Raw genomic sequence first — 7202 nt, forward strand, 5'->3', positions numbered from 1 at the left:
ATGGACTTTATGCTGGATATCAAGACCCTACCACCCCTAGACACCCTTTAGTAGAGTGGGAGAGAAGAGCCCTGAGAATGAAAGGACCAGTGTGAATGTACTACTAGAATTTGACAGAGATTTTCTCTTCCAAAACAAGACAGATTCAGCTCATTGACAGTACTGGATGATGGAGCTGGACAAGACTTAGGCATCATCTAATCCATTGTCCATCTACCCCTACCGCTTTAAAGATGATGAAAGCAGCTCAGAGGACTCAAGTGACTTGACAGGGTCACACAGCTGCTGTGTGGCACAGTCAGGTTCAGAACCCAGGTGACTTAACTCCTGGGCCAGAAATCCTAGGCCACAACACCAGAGGCTTATGGTCCCTGTTGCTTATAGATTGATTCTTTCTGCCAGCATGGCTCCCAGTGACTGCTGTATTTCTAGGTCTCACCCATTTCTGTTACTATCTGGGACTGACCTTAAGAGAAGATACATTACAGGGAAATGGCATGGATTATACTGAGTAGATCTGGTGCAGAGTTTAGTGGGGTAGAGGGAAGAAATAAGTTGGAAAGATGGATAGAAGTTTTATATAACTGCTCAATAATTCAAAGGTTGTCATCTCCCCATCCATCACCCTGCCCCCAACTTTGAGCAGGCAGAAACCAGATCCAGGGAATTAACTGTAGCTCTTCTGACTGATCGCCTAACACTCTACCTGGGGACAAGGTGTTATTGGAGGCAAGGCCACAGAGCACCTCAGCAGGGAGGTTCCCTCCTCAGCTAAGTTGTCAATTTTCTAATGACCTGTGCTTGATAGCCTGACTTTCTCCTCACACTTACTGATTTTGCAGTCAAGAAAAAAGCAGAATCAACAAAATTGAATGTTTTAATTAAAATGAAATTGGGAGGAAGCAAAAAACAACAACAAAAAAATGGCAAAAAGAGAAACCAGTGGGGAGACTGGTCTCAGCAGCCTTCCTTTTCTTTAGAGCTGCTCTAAGGTCAGGGTCTGGCTCTGGGCTCAGGTATTTTCTTTTTTGCCCTCTCTCAGACCAGGACTCCTGATGTGGTTCTGTAATATCAGCACTGGACCGCAAACCACAAGGTCAAGCAGTTCAAACCCACCAGATGCTCCTTAGAAACCCTATACAGTTTCTATGAGTTGGAACTGACTCAACAGTACTTAACAGCAACAGCAGATGAGATGAGACAGAGTCCCCAAAGTAAGCATTTTAGGGAGAGTCTGAGAAAATATTGAAGGGAGAGGTAAAAATGGAATGATAAAGCCGTTACGGTAGACATTTTGAAAAGACACGGAAGACAGGTGCAGTTTGAGGGGGAAAAAGGAGAGGCCTATGGCAAAGGGTTTTGAGCACAGACTCTGGAGCCGACTACTTGCTTTGGGATCTTAACTCTGTCTCTTAGAAGCAGATGACTTGATTTTTTACGTTGCAGTCTTCTCATCTGTAAAATGGGCACACTAGCAGTTATTGCCTCAGAGAATGCTGATTAGTATTAAAGTAATTACCATGCACAGTACTGTGAAGCATACCTGATGAAAAGCAAATCCTGTCCAAGTATTAGTCATTGTTACTCTTAGTAACTAGGATAAAGCCTTGGATTGGGACATTCTGAATCATACTTCTGGTTTTCCTTCTGCTCTGCCCTTGGCTCATTCTGTGATGTCATACACTACTCCCCCTTACTGCTTCACGTTCTTTATAAAGTAGGGAGAAATCAGACTACCTTTTCGTTTAGGAGATCAAATTCTTCCAACTTAAAGGTCAATGATCCTAATAGTATGAGCTTGATCGTATCACTTTTTCATTTCCTGTATCCTGGGTACTAATAAATTTCTTTAACTTGGAATTGTAGATCTCAGCGTTCAGAGCTGGCCTTTGGAGGGCTTCTCTGCTGCTATCTGCCTCTGGCCAGGTACCTTCTTCAGAAATAGGACTTGCTGTAACTACTTCCTCAAATCTCCTTAAGCCCGCTTCATCTGATGGTGGTGATTCTGTGCCGTGGAGTCGGTTCCCACTCATAGCGACCCTGTACAGGGTTTCCGAGGCTGCAAATCTTTATGGGAGCAGAAAGCCTCATCTTTCTCCCGCGGAACAGCTGGTGGTTTCGAACTACTGACCTTGCAGCTCGCAGCCAGATTCGTAACCACTAAGCTACCAGAGCTCTTAAATAACCTTCTCCTTCTCCTGCCTTTTGCAGCCCGCTTTCTGTCCTATAGGTTCATAGTACACCTACTCTGAACTCAGGCTTCTTCCAGTTTTATCCAGAGAAAGGCCAGGGTAGCTGGTGGGGGTGGTGAAGGCAGATATAGGAGGAAGGCTAGCCCTTGGACAGTGGACGGGCCCTTTAGGGATGAGAAGAAGGCTTTGCTGGTGGGATTGTGCACTAAGAAACCAGAGTGCCCACAAAATAATCCGATTGAAATTTTCACGCCCAGACCAGACGGTGAGGCGCCTCCCGGGTGGTCGAGGAGAGCAGGTTGCACTTTCTGTCTGGCTCCACAGCTCCATTAACCCCGAGCGTGTCCTGGATTTGACCCGACCACGGGAATGCACCCCTTTCTGACGCTCAGCTGCCAGTGCCCCCCGGGCGCAGGCGGGAAGGCTGGGGGCCAGAGTATTGGGCAGCGACGGGGGGGTGGGGGAGGAGGCAGAGGCAGGCGAGGGGCGGGAGCTGAGCCGCTATGGAATTAGCCCCGCGGCGGCAGAATAAGCCTGTCCAGGAACAAGCGCGGCCGCGGGCGAGTCTGGGTTTCGCAGCGTCCAGTTTACCCACGCCATGGCCACCCCGGCGCTGCGCGGTAAGTCTCCCCTGCAGGGACCCTGGGCATCCGGCAGGTAGTAGGTGGGAGTGGGGCTGGGGGTGGAAGAGATGGCATCCGAACTCCCGCCTTTTCAGAACTGGTGACTCCAAGTGAATTGGAGAGGTTGGTGAGGTAGGCTGACCCTGTCTCACTGGCCCCTTTAATCCCAAAGTAGGGAAGCTAAGAGACTCTTTAGCAATTTACGGCAAGTGGGAAGATAGGTCAAGGAGGCAGAGGATAGGTGTAATTGCATTTTGGTGGAGGGTTACCAATTCCTGCCGGTGTGATTTTGTCTCCCCTGGCTACAAGTCCTTTAATGTTTAGCTTAGAGTCCATCTGAAGTAAGCAAACAACTAGCCTGATTTAATCCAGAGTCTACTGAGAGGCTCATTTTCAGCCCCAGCAAATTTTTGTTTGCCGTATCTGAACTGTCCTTACAGTTTCAAGAAAGTCTCAAGTCTCCTGCAGCCTTTCCCAAACCCACCCAGAGCAAGGGCTCCAGGCCAGCCATTTACATCTCAGGTTCAAGGACTCTTAGATGTGCTGCCTCCGCTGTCCACCCCACCCCACCCCACCCCACCCTGAGTTTTTCTTAAAAGAGAAGTAAATTGAGTTTTAATTGGGGAGAAGGATATTGTTTTGAGGCACCTCCCAAATTATACTGGGAGACAGATGTTTTTGGGTAGGTTTGACTTACACCTGGGAGAGGGATCTTGTTTCTGGTGGCTCTTGAGAGTGGTATGAAATGGGGAGGTCCCCACTCCCTTGGCATGAAAAGGTGCCCCACTGTCACAGTGGTTAAGGATTCTGGTGAACAGTTCAACCCATCAGCCACTCCTTTGGGAGAAAGATACAGGACTCTGTTTCTGTAAAGATTGGGAGTGGTGGTGGTGGTGGTGTGCCATTGAGTCGGTTCTGACTCAAGAGTGACCCTGAGTAGGGTTTTGGAGGTTGTAAATGTTTATGGGAGCACAAAGCCTCAGCTTTCTATCGTGGAACGACTGGTAGATTTGAACTGCTCAACTTGTGGTTAACAGCCCAGTGTTATTATACTACCAGGGCAACCTTGGAAACACTATGGGGCAGTTCTTCTCTGTGCTATAGGCTCTCCCTCTCCAGGAGTTATAATACACTCAACAGCAACTGTTCCTTTGGTATAAAAAATACGGGGACTGAGAGTCAAGTTTTGGTCCTAGTCCGGATATTTTATGAGCTATTGTTGCTGTTGTTAAGTGCAGTTGAGTCAGTTCCGACCCACAGCGAGCCTGTATAGGGTTTCCAAGGAGTGACTGGTGAGCTTGAACCACCGACTTTGCGGTTCAAACTGACTTTGCAGCCTAGCGCATTAACTCACAGTGCCACACCAGGACTCCCTTAGGGATCATGGGGACCCTGTTCTAGGGTGGAAGGTCCTGTTGAGAAGGGCCATACCTAAGTCCAAATGCAAGTGGAAGTTACAGAGAGGACAAAGTAGGGGTTCTCCTAGGGACTGTGATAGTCTTGTTCCCTCCACTTTCCTGGACTTTGTCCTTGTGACCAAATATCAGAGCCCTTGATTAACTGTCTGTCAGCATCCAGTGCCCATTTGTTCCTCTCACTGTGTCTTGCCATGCAGCTATCATTTTCATATCCAAGGGCCTGGTAAGATCCTTTTCAGTACTGCTCTCTGAGCTACTTCTCCCTGGGTACCTGAGCCATTTTCCTGGCTCACTGAAAAGGCCGTGTGAGGGTTAGGGCTGCATTCCAAACATCAGACTTTAGTTATGGCCCAGTTCCTGTTTGTACCTTCTCTATCGTCTTCCAATGTGGGGCAAGACAGTTTTCTCAAACAAGGGCCTGGTTTGCTGGAAACCCTCCTAATGGAGACCATCCTATGAATCCCTTTTGCTGGTTGAGTGAAGCCTGACTTAGCCTGTGCTTAGGGTTCCTAGAACACAGGGAGACAGAAATTTGGCTGTTAAAGAGAAGGGTCTTGTCTCTAGTACAAAACAGAATTAATCTCTATTTGTGATGAGGTGGTTAGGGAAGGCCTTTCTGAGGAGAGGATTTGAAGATTACATTGAGTGAAGGAGCACACCATACAGATATCTGGAGATTGTTCAGGTAAGGCATTTCAGGTGAAAAGATCCAGAGGTAGGAATGTGCTTGGGCTTCAAGGAAGAGTAGGGGAGCCCATTGGCTGAAGCAGAGGGCTCAAGAGGGGGAAGAATGAACAGACTGAATTCTTAACATTCAAAAGGAAGTGAAAACTAACATTTATTGAGCATCTCCTATGTACTAGGAATTCTGGTGTGACACCGTGGGTTAATGTGCTGGACTGCAAGGTTGGTTTTAACCACAAGGTCGGCGGTTCAAGCTCACCAGCCACTCCTTGGAAACCCTATACGGGGTCACTATGAGTTGGAACTGACTCGACGGCACTTAACAATGCTATATACCAGGGGTGTGTGGTGGTACCATATGGTAAACACTGAGCTGTGAACCACAAGGTCTGTTGTTTGAGCTCACCAGCTGCTCCTCTGGAGAAAAGATGAGGCTTTCTGTTCATGGAAAGATTTGAAGCCTGGGAAGCCCTATACAGGGTTGCTATGAGTCAGAACTAACTGGATAGCACTTAACAACAACTATATACCAGGTGCTGTACTAGGCATTTTGCCTCACCACAATTTTTTTGCTGTTTAGTACCATTGAGTTGGTTCTGACTCATTGTGACCCTGTATAGGGCTTTCGAGGAGCAGTTGGTGAGCTTGAACTGTCGACCTTGTGATTCAAACTGACCTTGCAGTCCAGTGCATTATCTTGCAACTCCACACCAGGACTCCACCATGACTTTAGGAGGTTGACATTAAGTCCATTTCTTAGAGGAGGAACCTGAGGCTTAGAAAAATTAAGAAATATGCCTGTTGTATTATGTTAACCACTGAATTATCACCAAAGGATGAAGTCATAATTTGAATTTAGGTCTGACTCCAGAGTACATATTCTTCCTGTAACCTCACCTCGCTGGTTTTGTTCTGTTAATAAGAAAGTGTTAGAGGAGAATGTGAATGTCAGCAAGTAGGGGTGGGAATGAATGGAACTGGGCTTTAAGGGAGATCATTCATTTTTGAAAGACTGTTAGGCAAATACTGAAGTCAAATTCCAGACAAGACTGTGTCTTCACATGGTTTCTTCTCTGGAAGCATCATGGTTAGTTTCCTTGGGGAGGAGGATAAACCTGAGAAGGCTGATTGTCCCAACCCAAAGTCCTAATAAAATATGCCATCCTTGATCTATGCTGGGAACGAGCTTTAGGGAGCACAGATTATGCAGTTCCACACTGAGGGCTCATAGGTACCACTCATCTATCACTTTGTTGTACTGTGGTGACTTGTGTGTTGCTGTGACACTGGAAACTGTAACACTAATATTGAAATACTAGCCAGGTCATGCATGATGAACAAGTTACAGCCGAGTTTCCAGACTAAGACATACTAGGAAGAAGATGAGGCAGACTACTTCTGAATGTTTGTTATTGTTGTTGATCATATGCCATGGAGTTGGTTCTGACTCATAACGACCCTGTATAGGGTTTCCTAGGCCGTCAATCTTTATGGGATCAGAAACCTGCATCTTTCTCCCACCGAGCGACTGGTAGATTTGAACTGTTAACCTTGCAGTTAGCAGTCCAGCACGTAAAAACCTTATGAATAGCAGCGGAACTGTCTGATCTAGTGCTGGAAGATCCCATCAGACTTGAAGGCATTCAAAATACGTCTGTGGAAGACCTGCCTTCTCAAAGTACAGTTAACCTTAATAACTTGGGTAGAGAAAAGCTATCAGACCTTCATTTGCTCAAAATGAGAAACAGCTGCAAACATCCATTAATAACTGGAACATGGAATGTACGAAGTATGAATCTAGGAAAATTGGAAGTCATCAAAAATGAAATGGAATGCATAAAGGCTGATATCCTGGGCATTCGTGAGCTGAAATGGACTGGTATTGGCCAGTTTGAGTCAGAAAATCATATGGTTTACTTTGCCAGGAATGACAAATTGAGGAATGATATTGCATTAATTATCAAAGAGCATCTCAAGATATATCTTGAAGTACAGTATTGTCAGTGATAGGATAATATCCATATACCTACAAGGAAGATCAGTTAATAACTATCATTCCAATTTACACACCAACCAGTAAAGCCAGTGATGATGAAAGTTAAGAATCCTACCAACTTCTTCAGTCTGAAATTGATCAAATATGCAATCAATTTCATTGATAATTACTGGTGATTGGAATGGAAAAGTTGAAAACAAAGAGAAAATATCCATAATTCGGCCTTGGTGGTAGAAATGTTCCTATGATAGAATTTTTCAAGAACAATGACTTACTCATTAAAAATACA

The sequence above is a fragment of the Chrysochloris asiatica genome, unplaced genomic scaffold (genome assembly GCF_000296735.1).
Source record: "Chrysochloris asiatica unplaced genomic scaffold, ChrAsi1.0 scaffold00050, whole genome shotgun sequence".
NCBI classification, from domain to species: domain Eukaryota; kingdom Metazoa; phylum Chordata; class Mammalia; order Afrosoricida; family Chrysochloridae; genus Chrysochloris; species Chrysochloris asiatica.